Here is a 16,311-nt window from a genome sequence, read left to right as displayed (position 1 = left end):
AAAAAGAGTGTTCCAAAACTGCTCTTTCAAAAGAAAGGTTCAAGTCTGTGAGTTGAATGCACTCGTCACCAGCAAGTTTCTGAGAATGCTTCTGTCTAGTTTCTATGTGAGGATGTTTCCTTTTCCAGCGTTGGCCTCCAACACTTCAAAATGTGCACTTGCAGATTCTACAAAAAGAGAGTTTGAAAACTCTTCTATCACAAAGAAGGTTCAACTCTGTGAGTAGAATGCACTCATCACAAAGAAGTTTCTGAGAATGCTTCTGTCTAGTTATTATGTGAAGATATTTCCTTTTCCAGGATAGGCCTCAAAGCGCTCCAAATAAACACTTGCAGATTTTACAAAAGGAGTGTTTCCAAACTACTCTCTCAAAAGCAGTGTTCAAGTTTGTGAGTTGAATGCACTCATCACACAGAAGTTTCTGAGAATGCTTCTGTCTAGTTTTTAGGAGAAGATATTTCATTTCCCAGCATAGGCCTCAAAGCGCTCCAAATATCCACTTGCAGATTCTAGAAAAAGAGTGTTTCAAAACTGCTCTTTCAAAAGGAAGGTTCAAGTCTGTGAGTTGAATGCACTCATCACAAAGAAGTTTCTGAGAATGCTTCTGTGTAGTTGTTATTTGAAGACATTTCCTTTTCCAGCATAGGCCTCCAAGCGCTCGAAATAAACACTTGCAGATTCTACAAAAGGAGTGTTTCAAAACTGTTCTATCAAAAGGAACGTTCAAGTCTGTGAGTTGAATGCACTCATCACAAAGAAGTTTCTGAGAATGCTTCTGTGTAGTTGTTATTTGAAGACATTTCCTTTTCCAGCATAGGCCTCCAAGCGCTCCAAATAAACACTTGCAGATTCTACAAAAGGAGTGTTTCAAAACTGTTCTATCAAAAGGAACGTTCAAGTCTGTGAGTTGAATGCACTCATCACACAGAAGTTTCGGAGAATGCTTCCGTCTAGTTCTTAGGTGAAGATATTTCATTTCCCAGCATAGGCCTCACAGCGCTCCAAATATACACTAGCAGATTCTACAAAAAGAGTGTTCCAAAACTGCTCTTTCAAAAGAAAGGTTCAAGTCTGTGAGTTGAATGCACTCGTCACAAGCAAGTTTCTGAGAATGCTTCTGTCTAGTTTCTATGTGAGGATGTTTCCTTTTCCAGCGTTGGCCTCCAACAGTTCCAAATGTGCACTTGCAGATTCTACAAAAAGAGAGTTTGAAAACTCTTCTATCACAAAGAAGGTTCAGCTCTGTGAGTAGAATGCACTCATCACAAAGAAGTTTCTGAGAATGGTTCTGTCTAGTTATTATGTGAAGATATTTCCTTTTCCAGGATAGGCCTCAAAGCGCTCCAAATAAACACTTGCAGATTTTACAAAAGGAGTGTTTCCAAACTGCTCTATCAAAAGCAGTGTTCAAGTCTGTGAGTTGAATGCACTCATCACACAGAAGTTTCTGAGAATGCTTCTGTCTAGTTTTTAGGAGAAGATATTTCATTTCCCAGCATAGGCCTCAAAGCGCTCCAAATATCCACTTGCAGATTCTACAAAAAGAGTGTTTCAAAACTGCTCTTTCAAAAGGAAGGTTCAAGTCTGTGAGTTGAATGCACTCATCACAAAGAAGTTTCTGAGAATGCTTCTGTGTAGTTGTTATTTGAAGACATTTCCTTTTCCAGCGTAGGCCTCCAAGCGCTCTAAATAAAGACTTGCAGATCCTACAAAAGGAGTGTTTCAAAACTGTTCTATCAAAAGGAACGTTCAAGTCTGTCAGTTGAATGCACTCATCACACAGTAGTTTCGGAGAATGCTTCCGTCTAGTTTTTAGGTGAAGATATTTCATTTCCCAGCATAGGCCTCACAGCGCTCCAAATATACACTAGCAGATTCTACAAAAAGAGTGTTCCAGAACTGCTCTTTCAAAAGAAAGGTTCAAGTCTGTGAGTTGAATGCACTCGTCACAAGCAAGTTTCTGAGAATGCTTCTGTCTAGTTTCTATGTGAGGATGTTTCCTTTTCCAGTGTTGGCCTCCTACAGTTCCAAATGTGCACTTGCAGATTCTACAAAAAGAGAGTTTGAAAACTCTTCTATCACAAAGAAGGTTCAACTCTGTGAGTAGAATGCACTCATCACAAAGAAGTTTCTGAGAATGCTTCTGTCTAGTTATTATGTGAAGATATTTCCTTTTCCAGGATAGGCCTCAAAGCGCTCCAAATAAACACTTGCAGATTTTACAAAAGGAGTGTTTCCAAACTGCTCTATCAAAAGCAGTGTTCAAGTTTGTGAGTTGAATGCACTCATCACACAGAAGTTTCTGAGAATGCTTCTGTCTAGTTTTTAGGAGAAGATATTTCATTTCCCAGCATAGGCCTCAAAGCGCTCCAAATATCCACTTGCAGATTCTACAAAAAGAGTGTTTCAAAACTGCTCTTTCAAAAGGAAGGTTCAAGTCTGTGAGTTGAATGCACTCATCACAAAGAAGTTTCTGAGAATGCTTCTGTGTAGTTGTTATTTGAAGACATTTCCTTTTCCAGCATAGGCCTCCAAGCGCTCCAAATAAACACTTGCAGATTCTACAAAAGGAGTGTTTCAAAACTGTTCTATCAAAAGGAACGTTCAAGTCTGTGAGTTGAATGCACTCATCACACATAAGTTTCTGAGAATGCTTCCGTCTAGTTCTTAGGTGAAGATATTTCATTTCCCAGCATAGGCCTCACAGCGCTCCAAATATACACTAGCAGATTCTACAAAAAGAGTGTTCGAAAACTGCTCTTTCAAAAGAAAGGTTCAAGTCTGTGAGTTGAATGCACTCGTCACAAGCAAGTTTCTGAGAATGCTTCTGTCTAGTTTCTATGTGAGGATGTTTCCTTTTCCAGCGTTGGCCTCCAACAGTTCCAAATGTGCACTTGCAGATTCTACAAAAAGAGAGTTTGAAAACTCTTCTATCACAAAGAAGGTTCAGCTCTGTGAGCAGAATGCACTCATCACAAAGAAGTTTCTGAGAATGCTTCTGTCTAGTTATTATGTGAAGATATTTCCTTTTCCAGGATAGGCCTCAAAGCGCTCCAAATAAACACTTGCAGATTTTACAAAAGGAGTGTTTCCAAACTGCTCTATCAAAAGCAGTGTTCAAGTCTGTGAGTTGAATGCACTCATCACACAGAAGTTTCTGAGAATGCTTCTGTCTAGTTTTTAGGAGAAGATATTTCATTTCCCAGCATAGGCCTCAAAGCGCTCCAAATATCCACTTGCAGATTCTACAAAAAGAGTGTTTCAAAACTGCTCTTTCAAAAGGAAGGTTCAAGTCTGTGAGTTGAATGCACTCATCACAAAGAAGTTTCTGAGAATGCTTCTGTGTCGTTGTTATTTGAAGACATTTCCTTTTCCAGCGTAGGCCTCCAAGCGCTCTAAATAAAGACTTGCAGATCCTACAAAAGGAGTGTTTCAAAACTGTTCTATCAAAAGGAACGTTCAAGTCTGTGAGTTGAATGCACTCATCACACAGAAGTTTCTGAGAATGCTTCCGTCTAGTTTTTAGGTGAAGATATTTCATTTCCCAGCATAGGCCTCACAGCGCTCCAAATATACACTAGCAGATTCTACAAAAAGAGTGTTCCAAAACTGCTCTTTCAAAAGAAAGGTTCAAGTCTGTGAGTTGAATGCACTCGTCACCAGCAAGTTTCTGAGAATGCTTCTGTCTAGTTTCTATGTGAGGATGTTTCCTTTTCCAGCGTTGGCCTCCAACACTTCAAAATGTGCACTTGCAGATTCTACAAAAAGAGAGTTTGAAAACTCTTCTATCACAAAGAAGGTTCAACTCTGTGAGTAGAATGCACTCATCACAAAGAAGTTTCTGAGAATGCTTCTGTCTAGTTATTATGTGAAGATATTTCCTTTTCCAGGATAGGCCTCAAAGCGCTCCAAATAAACACTTGCAGATTTTACAAAAGGAGTGTTTCCAAACTACTCTCTCAAAAGCAGTGTTCAAGTTTGTGAGTTGAATGCACTCATCACACAGAAGTTTCTGAGAATGCTTCTGTCTAGTTTTTAGGAGAAGATATTTCATTTCCCAGCATAGGCCTCAAAGCGCTCCAAATATCCACTTGCAGATTCTAGAAAAAGAGTGTTTCAAAACTGCTCTTTCAAAAGGAAGGTTCAAGTCTGTGAGTTGAATGCACTCATCACAAAGAAGTTTCTGAGAATGCTTCTGTGTAGTTGTTATTTGAAGACATTTCCTTTTCCAGCATAGGCCTCCAAGCGCTCGAAATAAACACTTGCAGATTCTACAAAAGGAGTGTTTCAAAACTGTTCTATCAAAAGGAACGTTCAAGTCTGTGAGTTGAATGCACTCATCACAAAGAAGTTTCTGAGAATGCTTCTGTGTAGTTGTTATTTGAAGACATTTCCTTTTCCAGCATAGGCCTCCAAGCGCTCCAAATAAACACTTGCAGATTCTACAAAAGGAGTGTTTCAAAACTGTTCTATCAAAAGGAACGTTCAAGTCTGTGAGTTGAATGCACTCATCACACAGAAGTTTCGGAGAATGCTTCCGTCTAGTTCTTAGGTGAAGATATTTCATTTCCCAGCATAGGCCTCACAGCGCTCCAAATATACACTAGCAGATTCTACAAAAAGAGTGTTCCAAAACTGCTCTTTCAAAAGAAAGGTTCAAGTCTGTGAGTTGAATGCACTCGTCACAAGCAAGTTTCTGAGAATGCTTCTGTCTAGTTTCTATGTGAGGATGTTTCCTTTTCCAGCGTTGGCCTCCAACAGTTCCAAATGTGCACTTGCAGATTCTACAAAAAGAGAGTTTGAAAACTCTTCTATCACAAAGAAGGTTCAGCTCTGTGAGTAGAATGCACTCATCACAAAGAAGTTTCTGAGAATGGTTCTGTCTAGTTATTATGTGAAGATATTTCCTTTTCCAGGATAGGCCTCAAAGCGCTCCAAATAAACACTTGCAGATTTTACAAAAGGAGTGTTTCCAAACTGCTCTATCAAAAGCAGTGTTCAAGTCTGTGAGTTGAATGCACTCATCACACAGAAGTTTCTGAGAATGCTTCTGTCTAGTTTTTAGGAGAAGATATTTCATTTCCCAGCATAGGCCTCAAAGCGCTCCAAATATCCACTTGCAGATTCTACAAAAAGAGTGTTTCAAAACTGCTCTTTCAAAAGGAAGGTTCAAGTCTGTGAGTTGAATGCACTCATCACAAAGAAGTTTCTGAGAATGCTTCTGTGTAGTTGTTATTTGAAGACATTTCCTTTTCCAGCGTAGGCCTCCAAGCGCTCTAAATAAAGACTTGCAGATCCTACAAAAGGAGTGTTTCAAAACTGTTCTATCAAAAGGAACGTTCAAGTCTGTCAGTTGAATGCACTCATCACACAGTAGTTTCGGAGAATGCTTCCGTCTAGTTTTTAGGTGAAGATATTTCATTTCCCAGCATAGGCCTCACAGCGCTCCAAATATACACTAGCAGATTCTACAAAAAGAGTGTTCCAGAACTGCTCTTTCAAAAGAAAGGTTCAAGTCTGTGAGTTGAATGCACTCGTCACAAGCAAGTTTCTGAGAATGCTTCTGTCTAGTTTCTATGTGAGGATGTTTCCTTTTCCAGTGTTGGCCTCCTACAGTTCCAAATGTGCACTTGCAGATTCTACAAAAAGAGAGTTTGAAAACTCTTCTATCACAAAGAAGGTTCAACTCTGTGAGTAGAATGCACTCATCACAAAGAAGTTTCTGAGAATGCTTCTGTCTAGTTATTATGTGAAGATATTTCCTTTTCCAGGATAGGCCTCAAAGCGCTCCAAATAAACACTTGCAGATTTTACAAAAGGAGTGTTTCCAAACTGCTCTATCAAAAGCAGTGTTCAAGTTTGTGAGTTGAATGCACTCATCACACAGAAGTTTCTGAGAATGCTTCTGTCTAGTTTTTAGGAGAAGATATTTCATTTCCCAGCATAGGCCTCAAAGCGCTCCAAATATCCACTTGCAGATTCTACAAAAAGAGTGTTTCAAAACTGCTCTTTCAAAAGGAAGGTTCAAGTCTGTGAGTTGAATGCACTCATCACAAAGAAGTTTCTGAGAATGCTTCTGTGTAGTTGTTATTTGAAGACATTTCCTTTTCCAGCATAGGCCTCCAAGCGCTCCAAATAAACACTTGCAGATTCTACAAAAGGAGTGTTTCAAAACTGTTCTATCAAAAGGAACGTTCAAGTCTGTGAGTTGAATGCACTCATCACACATAAGTTTCTGAGAATGCTTCCGTCTAGTTCTTAGGTGAAGATATTTCATTTCCCAGCATAGGCCTCACAGCGCTCCAAATATACACTAGCAGATTCTACAAAAAGAGTGTTCGAAAACTGCTCTTTCAAAAGAAAGGTTCAAGTCTGTGAGTTGAATGCACTCGTCACAAGCAAGTTTCTGAGAATGCTTCTGTCTAGTTTCTATGTGAGGATGTTTCCTTTTCCAGCGTTGGCCTCCAACAGTTCCAAATGTGCACTTGCAGATTCTACAAAAAGAGAGTTTGAAAACTCTTCTATCACAAAGAAGGTTCAGCTCTGTGAGCAGAATGCACTCATCACAAAGAAGTTTCTGAGAATGCTTCTGTCTAGTTATTATGTGAAGATATTTCCTTTTCCAGGATAGGCCTCAAAGCGCTCCAAATAAACACTTGCAGATTTTACAAAAGGAGTGTTTCCAAACTGCTCTATCAAAAGCAGTGTTCAAGTCTGTGAGTTGAATGCACTCATCACACAGAAGTTTCTGAGAATGCTTCTGTCTAGTTTTTAGGAGAAGATATTTCATTTCCCAGCATAGGCCTCAAAGCGCTCCAAATATCCACTTGCAGATTCTACAAAAAGAGTGTTTCAAAACTGCTCTTTCAAAAGGAAGGTTCAAGTCTGTGAGTTGAATGCACTCATCACAAAGAAGTTTCTGAGAATGCTTCTGTGTCGTTGTTATTTGAAGACATTTCCTTTTCCAGCGTAGGCCTCCAAGCGCTGTAAATAAAGACTTGCAGATCCTACAAAAGGAGTGTTTCAAAACTGTTCTATCAAAAGGAACGTTCAAGTCTGTGAGTTGAATGCACTCATCACACAGAAGTTTCTGAGAATGCTTCCGTCTAGTTTTTAGGTGAAGATATTTCATTTCCCAGCATAGGCCTCACAGCGCTCCAAATATACACTAGCAGATTCTACAAAAAGAGTGTTCCAAAACTGCTCTTTCAAAAGAAAGGTTCAAGTCTGTGAGTTGAATGCACTCGTCACCAGCAAGTTTCTGAGAATGCTTCTGTCTAGTTTCTATGTGAGGATGTTTCCTTTTCCAGCTTTGGCCTCCAACACTTCAAAATGTGCACTTGCAGATTCTACAAAAAGAGAGTTTGAAAACTCTTCTATCACAAAGAAGGTTCAACTCTGTGAGTAGAATGCACTCATCACAAAGAAGTTTCTGAGAATGCTTCTGTCTAGTTATTATGTGAAGATATTTCCTTTTCCAGGATAGGCCTCAAAGCGCTCCAAATAAACACTTGCAGATTTTACAAAAGGAGTGTTTCCAAACTACTCTCTCAAAAGCAGTGTTCAAGTTTGTGAGTTGAATGCACTCATCACACAGAAGTTTCTGAGAATGCTTCTGTCTAGTTTTTAGGAGAAGATATTTCATTTCCCAGCATAGGCCTCAAAGCGCTCCAAATATCCACTTGCAGATTCTAGAAAAAGAGTGTTTCAAAACTGCTCTTTCAAAAGGAAGGTTCAAGTCTGTGAGTTGAATGCACTCATCACAAAGAAGTTTCTGAGAATGCTTCTGTGTAGTTGTTATTTGAAGACATTTCCTTTTCCAGCATAGGCCTCCAAGCGCTCGAAATAAACACTTGCAGATTCTACAAAAGGAGTGTTTCAAAACTGTTCTATCAAAAGGAACGTTCAAGTCTGTGAGTTGAATGCACTCATCACAAAGAAGTTTCTGAGAATGCTTCTGTGTAGTTGTTATTTGAAGACATTTCCTTTTCCAGCATAGGCCTCCAAGCGCTCCAAATAAACACTTGCAGATTCTACAAAAGGAGTGTTTCAAAACTGTTCTATCAAAAGGAACGTTCAAGTCTGTGAGTTGAATGCACTCATCACACAGAAGTTTCGGAGAATGCTTCCGTCTAGTTCTTAGGTGAAGATATTTCATTTCCCAGCATAGGCCTCACAGCGCTCCAAATATACACTAGCAGATTCTACAAAAAGAGTGTTCCAAAACTGCTCTTTCAAAAGAAAGGTTCAAGTCTGTGAGTTGAATGCACTCGTCACAAGCAAGTTTCTGAGAATGCTTCTGTCTAGTTTCTATGTGAGGATGTTTCCTTTTCCAGCGTTGGCCTCCAACAGTTCCAAATGTGCACTTGCAGATTCTACAAAAAGAGAGTTTGAAAACTCTTCTATCACAAAGAAGGTTCAGCTCTGTGAGTAGAATGCACTCATCACAAAGAAGTTTCTGAGAATGGTTCTGTCTAGTTATTATGTGAAGATATTTCCTTTTCCAGGATAGGCCTCAAAGCGCTCCAAATAAACACTTGCAGATTTTACAAAAGGAGTGTTTCCAAACTGCTCTATCAAAAGCAGTGTTCAAGTCTGTGAGTTGAATGCACTCATCACACAGAAGTTTCTGAGAATGCTTCTGTCTAGTTTTTAGGAGAAGATATTTCATTTCCCAGCATAGGCCTCAAAGCGCTCCAAATATCCACTTGCAGATTCTACAAAAAGAGTGTTTCAAAACTGCTCTTTCAAAAGGAAGGTTCAAGTCTGTGAGTTGAATGCACTCATCACAAAGAAGTTTCTGAGAATGCTTCTGTGTAGTTGTTATTTGAAGACATTTCCTTTTCCAGCGTAGGCCTCCAAGCGCTCTAAATAAAGACTTGCAGATCCTACAAAAGGAGTGTTTCAAAACTGTTCTATCAAAAGGAACGTTCAAGTCTGTGAGTTGAATGCACTCATCACACAGAAGTTTCTGAGAATGCTTCCGTCTAGTTCTTAGGTGAAGATATTTCATTTCCCAGCATAGGCCTCACAGCGCTCCAAATATACACTAGCAGATTCTACAAAAAGAGTGTTCGAAAACTGCTCTTTCAAAAGAAAGGTTCAAGTCTGTGAGTTGAATGCACTCGTCACAAGCAAGTTTCTGAGAATGCTTCTGTCTAGTTTCTATGTGAGGATGTTTCCTTTTCCAGCGTTGGCCTCCAACAGTTCCAAATGTGCACTTGCAGATTCTACAAAAAGAGAGTTTGAAAACTCTTCTATCACAAAGAAGGTTCAGCTCTGTGAGCAGAATGCACTCATCACAAAGAAGTTTCTGAGAATGCTTCTGTCTAGTTATTATGTGAAGATATTTCCTTTTCCAGGATAGGCCTCAAAGCGCTCCAAATAAACACTTGCAGATTTTACAAAAGGAGTGTTTCCAAACTGCTCTATCAAAAGCAGTGTTCAAGTCTGTGAGTTGAATGCACTCATCACACAGAAGTTTCTGAGAATGCTTCTGTCTAGTTTTTAGGAGAAGATATTTCATTTCCCAGCATAGGCCTCAAAGCGCTCCAAATATCCACTTGCAGATTCTACAAAAAGAGTGTTTCAAAACTGCTCTTTCAAAAGGAAGGTTCAAGTCTGTGAGTTGAATGCACTCATCACAAAGAAGTTTCTGAGAATGCTTCTGTGTCGTTGTTATTTGAAGACATTTCCTTTTCCAGCGTAGGCCTCCAAGCGCTGTAAATAAAGACTTGCAGATCCTACAAAAGGAGTGTTTCAAAACTGTTCTATCAAAAGGAACGTTCAAGTCTGTGAGTTGAATGCACTCATCACACAGAAGTTTCTGAGAATGCTTCCGTCTAGTTTTTAGGTGAAGATATTTCATTTCCCAGCATAGGCCTCACAGCGCTCCAAATATACACTAGCAGATTCTACAAAAAGAGTGTTCCAAAACTGCTCTTTCAAAAGAAAGGTTCAAGTCTGTGAGTTGAATGCACTCGTCACCAGCAAGTTTCTGAGAATGCTTCTGTCTAGTTTCTATGTGAGGATGTTTCCTTTTCCAGCGTTGGCCTCCAACACTTCAAAATGTGCACTTGCAGATTCTACAAAAAGAGAGTTTGAAAACTCTTCTATCACAAAGAAGGTTCAACTCTGTGAGTAGAATGCACTCATCACAAAGAAGTTTCTGAGAATGCTTCTGTCTAGTTATTATGTGAAGATATTTCCTTTTCCAGGATAGGCCTCAAAGCGCTCCAAATAAACACTTGCAGATTTTACAAAAGGAGTGTTTCCAAACTGCTCTATCAAAAGCAGTGTTCAAGTCTGTGAGTTGAATGCACTCATCACAAAGAAGTTTCTGAGAATGCTTCTGTGTAGTTGTTATTTGAAGACATTTCCTTTTCCAGCACAGGCCTCCAAGCGCTCGAAATAAACACTTGCAGATTCTACAAAAGGAGTGTTTCAAAACTGTTCTATCAAAAGGAAGGTTCAAGTCTGTGAATTGAATGCACTCATCACACAGAAGTTTCGGAGAATGCTTCCGTCTAGTTTTTAGGTGAAGATATTTCATTTCCCAGCATAGGCCTCACAGCGCTCCAAATATACACTAGCAGATTCTGCAAAAAGAGTGTTCCAGCACTGCTCTTTCAAAAGAAAGGTTCAAGTCTGTGAGTTGAATGCACTCGTCACAAGCAAGTTTCTGAGAATGCTTCTGTCTAGTTTCTATGTGAGGATGTTTCCTTTTCCAGCGTTGGCCTCCAACAGTTCCAAATGTGCACTTGCAGATTCTACAAAAAGAGAGTTTGATAACTCTTCTATCACAAAGAAGGTTCAGCTCTGTGAGTAGAATGCACTCATCACAAAGAAGTTTCTGAGAATGCTTCTGTCTAGTTATTATGTGAAGATATTTCCTTTTCCAGGATAGGCCTCAAAGCGCTCCAAATAAACACTTGCAGATTTTACAAAAGGAGTGTTTCCAAACTGCTCTATCAAAAGCAATGTTCAAGTCTGTGAGTTGAATGCACTCATCACACAGAAGTTTCTGAGAATGCTTCTGTCTAGTTTTTAGGAGAAGATATTTCATTTCCCAGCATAGGCCTCAAAGCGCTCCAAATATCCACTTGCAGATTCTACAAAAAGAGTGTTTCAAATCTGCTCTTTCAAAAGGAAGGTTCAAGTCTGTGAGTTGAATGCACTCATCACAAAGAAGTTTCTGAGAATGCTTCTGTGTAGTTGTTATTTGAAGACATTTCCTTTTCCAGCATAGGCCTCCAAGCGCTCCAAATAAACACATGCAGATACTACAAAAGGAGTGTTTCCGAACTGCTCTATCAAAAGCAATGTTCTAGTCTGTGAGTTGAACGCACTCATCACACAGAAGATTCGGAGAATGCTTCCGTCTAGTTTTTAGGTGAAGATATTTCATTTCCCAGCATAGGCCTCACAGCGCTCCTAATATACACTAGCAGATTCTACAAAAAGAGTGTTCCAGAACTGCTCTTTCAAAAGAAAGGTTCAAGTCTGTGAGTTGAATGCACTCGTCACAAGCAAGTTTCTGAGAATGCTTCTGTCTAGTTTCTATGTGAGGATGTTTCCTTTTCCAGCGTTGGCCTCCAACAGTTCCAAATGTGCACTTGCAGATTCTACAAAAAGAGAGTTTGAAAACTCTTCTATCACAAAGAAGGTTCAACTCTGTGAGTAGAATGCACTCATCACAAAGAAGTTTCTGAGAATGCTTCTGTCTAGTTATTATGTGAAGATATTTCCTTTTCCAGGATAGGCCTCAAAGCGCTCCAAATAAACACTTGCAGATTTTACAAAAGGAGTGTTTCCAAACTGCTCTATCAAAAGCAGTGTTCAAGTTTGTGAGTTGAATGCACTCATCACACAGAAGTTTCTGAGAATGCTTCTGTCTAGTTTTTAGGAGAAGATATTTCATTTCCCAGCATAGGCCTCAAAGCGCTCCAAATATCCACTTGCAGATTCTACAAAAAGAGTGTTTCAAAACTGCTCTTTCAAAAGGAAGGTTCAAGTCTGTGAGTTGAATGCACTCATCACAAAGAAGTTTCTGAGAATGCTTCTGTGTAGTTGTTATTTGAAGACATTTCTTTTTCCAGCATAGGCCTCCAAGCGCTCCAAATAAACACTTGCAGATTCTACAAAAGGAGTGTTTCAAAACTGTTCTATCAAAAGGAACGTTCAAGTCTGTGAGTTGAATGCACTCATCACACAGAAGTTTCTGAGAATGCTTCCGTCTAGTTCTTAGGTGAAGATATTTCATTTCCCAGCATAGGCCTCACAGCGCTCCAAATATACACTAGCAGATTCTACAAAAAGAGTGTTCCAAAACTGCTCTTTCAAAAGAAAGGTTCAAGTCTGTGAGTTGAATGCACTCGTCACAAGCAAGTTTCTGAGAATGCTTCTGTCTAGTTTCTATGTGAGGATGTTTCCTTTTCCAGCGTTGGCCTCCAACAGTTCCAAATGTGCACTTGCAGATTCTACAAAAAGAGAGTTTGAAAACTCTTCTATCACAAAGAAGGTTCAGCTCTGTGAGTAGAATGCACTCATCACAAAGAAGTTTCTGAGAATGCTTCTGTCTAGTTATTATGTGAAGATATTTCCTTTTCCAGGATAGGCCTCAAAGCGCTCCAAATAAACACTTGCAGATTTTACAAAAGGAGTGTTTCCAAACTACTCTATCAAAAGCAGTGTTCAAGTTTGTGAGTTGAATGCACTCATCACACAGAAGTTTCTGAGAATGCTTCTGTCTAGTTTTTAGGAGAAGATATTTCATTTCCCAGCATAGGCCTCAAAGCGCTCCAAATATCCACTTGCAGATTCTAGAAAAAGAGTGTTTCAAAACTGCTCTTTCAAAAGGAAGGTTCAAGTCTGTGAGTTGAATGCACTCATCACAAAGAAGTTTCTGAGAATGCTTCTGTGTAGTTGTTATTTGAAGACATTTCCTTTTCCAGCATAGGCCTCCAAGCGCTCGAAATAAACACTTGCAGATTCTACAAAAGGAGTGTTTCAAAACTGTTCTATCAAAAGGAACGTTCAAGTCTGTGAGTTGAATGCACTCATCACAAAGAAGTTTCTGAGAATGCTTCTGTGTAGTTGTTATTTGAAGACATTTCCTTTTCCAGCATAGGCCTCCAAGCGCTCCAAATAAACACTTGCAGATTCTACAAAAGGAGTGTTTCAAAACTGTTCTATCAAAAGGAACGTTCAAGTCTGTGAGTTGAATGCACTCATCACACAGAAGTTTCTGAGAATGCTTCCGTCTAGTTCTTAGGTGAAGATATTTCATTTCCCAGCATAGGCCTCACAGCGCTCAAAATATACACTAGCAGATTCTACAAAAAGAGTGTTCCAAAACTGCTCTTTCAAAAGAAAGGTTCAAGTCTGTGAGTTGAATGCACTCGTCACAAGCAAGTTTCTGAGAATGCTTCTGTCTAGTTTCTATGTGAGGATGTTTCCTTTTCCAGCGTTGGCCTCCAACAGTTCCAAATGTGCACTTGCAGATTCTACAAAAAGAGAGTTTGAAAACTCTTCTATCACAAAGAAGGTTCAGCTCTGTGAGTAGAATGCACTCATCACAAAGAAGTTTCTGAGAATGCTTCTGTCTAGTTATTATGTGAAGATATTTCCTTTTCCAGGATAGGCCTCAAAGCGCTCCAAATAAACACTTGCAGATTTTACAAAAGGAGTGTTTCCAAACTGCTCTATCAAAAGCAGTGTTCAAGTCTGTGAGTTGAATGCACTCATCACACAGAAGTTTCTGAGAATGCTTCTGTCTAGTTTTTAGGAGAAGATATTTCATTTCCCAGCGTAGGCCTCAAAGCGCTCCAAATATCCACTTGCAGATTCTACAAAAAGAGTGTTTCAAAACTGCTCTTTCAAAAGGAAGGTTCAAGTCTGTGAGTTGAATGCACTCATCACAAAGAAGTTTCTGAGAATGCTTCTGTGTAGTTGTTATTTGAAGACATTTCCTTTTCCAGCGTAGGCCTCCAAGCGCTCTAAATAAAGACTTGCAGATCCTACAAAAGGAGTGTTTCAAAACTGTTCTATCAAAAGGATCGTTCAAGTCTGTGAGTTGAATGCACTCATCACACAGTAGTTTCGGAGAATGCTTCCGTCTAGTTTTTAGGTGAAGATATTTCATTTCCCAGCATAGGCCTCACAGCGCTCCAAATATACACTAGCAGATTCTACAAAAAGAGTGTTCCAAAACTGCTCTTTCAAAAGAAAGTTTCAAGTCTGTGAGTTGAATGCACTCGTCACAAGCAAGTTTCTGAGAATGCTTCTGTCTAGTTTCTGTGTGAGGATGTTTCCTTTTCCAGCGTTGGCCTCCAACATTTCCAAATGTGCACTTGCAGATTCTAGAAAAAGAGAGTTTGAAAACTCTTCTTTCACAAAGAAGGTTCAACTCTGTGAGTAGAATGCACTCATCACAAAGAAGTTTCTGAGAATGCTTCTGTCTAGTTATTATGTGAAGATATTTCCTTTTCCAGGATAGGCCTCAAAGCGCTCCAAATAAACACTTGCAGATTTTACAAAAGGAGTGTTTCCAAACTGCTCTATCAAAAGCAATGTTCAAGTCTGTGAGTTGAATGCACTCATCACACAGAAGTTTCTGAGAATGCTTCTGTCTAGTTTTTAGGAGAAGATATTTCATTTCCCAGCATAGGCCTCAAAGCGCTCCAAATATGCACTTGCAGATTCTAGAAAAAGAGTGTTTCAAAACTGCTCTTTCAAAAGGAAGGTTCAAGTCTGTGAGTTGAATGCACTCATCACAAAGAAGTTTCTGAGAATGCTTCTGTGTAGTTGTTATTTGAAGACATTTCCTTTTCCAGCATAGGCCTCCAAGCGCTCGAAATAAAGACTTGCAGATCCTACAAAAGGAGTGTTTCAAAACTGTTCTATCAAAAGGAACGTTCAAGTCTGTGAGTTGAATGCACTCATCACACAGTAGTTTCGGAGAATGCTTCCGTCTAGTTTTTAGGTGAAGATATTTCATTTCCCAGCATAGGCCTCACAGCGCTCCAAATATACACTAGCAGATTCTACAGAAAGAGTGTTCCAAAACTGCTCTTTCAAAAGAAAGGTTCAAGTCTGTGAGTTGAATGCACTCGTCACAAGCAAGTTTCTGAGAATGCTTCTGTCTAGTTTCTATGTGAGGATGTTTCCTTTTCCAGCGTTGGCCTCCAACAGTTCCAAATGTGCACTTGCAGATTCTACAAAAAGAGAGTTTGAAAACTCTTCTATCACAAAGAAGGTTCAACTCTGTGAGTAGAATGCACTCATCACAAAGAAGTTTCTGAGAATGCTTCTGTCTAGTTATTATGTGAAGATATTTCCTTTTCCAGGATAGGCCTCAAAGCGCTCCAAATAAACACTTGCAGATTTTACAAAAGGAGTGTTTCCAAACTTCTCTATCCAAAGCAGTGTTCAAGTCTGTGAGTTGAATGCACTCATCACACAGAAGTTTCTGAGAATGCTTCTGTCTAGTTTTTAGGAGAAGATATTTCATTTCCCAGCATAGGCCTCAAAGCGCTCCAAATATCCACTTGCAGATTCTACAAAAAGAGTGTTTCAAAACTGCTCTTTCAAAAGGAAGGTTCAAGTCTGTGAGTTGAATGCACTCATCACAAAGAAGTTTCTGAGAATGCTTCTGTGTAGTTGTTATTTGAAGACATTTCCTTTTCCAGCAGAGGCCTCCAAGCGCTCCAAATAAACAATTGCAGATCCTACAAAAGGAGTGTTTCAAAACTGTTCTATCAAAAGGAACGTTCAAGTCTGTGAGTTGAATGCACTCATCACACAGAAGTTTCTGAGAATGCTTCCGTCTAGTTTTTAGGTGAAGATATTTCATTTCCCAGCATAGGCCTCACAGCGCTCCAAATATACACTAGCAGATTCTACAAAAAGAGTGTTCCAAAACTGCTCTTTCAAAAGAAAGGTTCAAGTCTGTGAGTTGAATGCACTCGTCACAAGCAAGTTTCTGAGAATGCTTCTGTCTAGTTTCTGTGTGAGGATGTTTCCTTTTCCAGCGTTGGCCTCCAACAGTTCCAAATGTGCACTTGCAGATTCTACAAAAAGAGAGTTTGAAAACTCTTCTATCACAAAGAAGGTTCAACTCTGTGAGTAGAATGCACTCATCACAAAGAAGTTTCTGAGAATGCTTCTGTCTAGTTACTATGTGAAGATATTTCCTTTTCCAGGATAGGCCTCAAAGCGCTCCAAATAAACACTTGCAGATTTTACAAAAGGAGTGTTTCCAAACTGCTCTATCAAAAGCAATGTTCAAGTCTGTGAGTTGAATGCACACAT

Source organism: Pongo abelii, chromosome 19, assembly GCF_028885655.2.
Source record: "Pongo abelii isolate AG06213 chromosome 19, NHGRI_mPonAbe1-v2.0_pri, whole genome shotgun sequence".
In the NCBI taxonomy this organism is placed as follows: Eukaryota; Metazoa; Chordata; class Mammalia; order Primates; family Hominidae; genus Pongo; species Pongo abelii.
The sequence above is the reverse complement of the archived record's forward strand: the minus strand, read 5'-3'. Positions refer to the sequence as shown.